This window comes from Microtus ochrogaster, linkage group LG2, assembly GCF_000317375.1.
Source record: "Microtus ochrogaster isolate Prairie Vole_2 linkage group LG2, MicOch1.0, whole genome shotgun sequence".
Taxonomy (NCBI): domain Eukaryota; kingdom Metazoa; phylum Chordata; class Mammalia; order Rodentia; family Cricetidae; genus Microtus; species Microtus ochrogaster.
Genome location: NC_022028.1, coordinates 6928390 through 6928950, shown reverse-complemented (window position 1 = coordinate 6928950; position 561 = coordinate 6928390).

Here is a 561-nt window from a genome sequence, read left to right as displayed (position 1 = left end):
AAATCTTGTCTTCACTTGACTCTGGGTATTCACTTTGCATATATTTTATCATTCACTTGGTTTTTGTGTTGTTTTGTTTTGACCTGATAGAAGATTAACAGAGCATGGGAAAATAACGCTGAGACTTGGGGACTAAGTCACCATTCTTGGCACTTGTTTGAGCTATTTCGCCCTTTTGCTCTTTCCAGGTTAAAAGGCAAAGAAAGACCTGTGGCAGGAACTTACTAACCCCTTAAGTTCTGCCTTCATGTCTGCTGTATTTACTGCACAGACAGATGTGTCAGGCAGTCATGTTTCACAGCCCTAGGAACCTAGGCAAGGCTTCTCCTGTTGTCGAGGACATAGTACAGGCAGATGGTATGTCTCTTCTATGCACCAGGACCTGGGTGTAGAGTCTTCCTTGCAGCCCCATCATTCGGAGTAGCCAGGTTCATCCTGTATCCAGGGCTCTCGCAGCACAAGTGTGAGATGCTCTGTGCTAAGAGAACTTCCACCCTACAGATGGTTTTCTTTGTTGCAAACTATTGCCCTCTCTTGATGAAGAAATCAATTGGGGGAAAA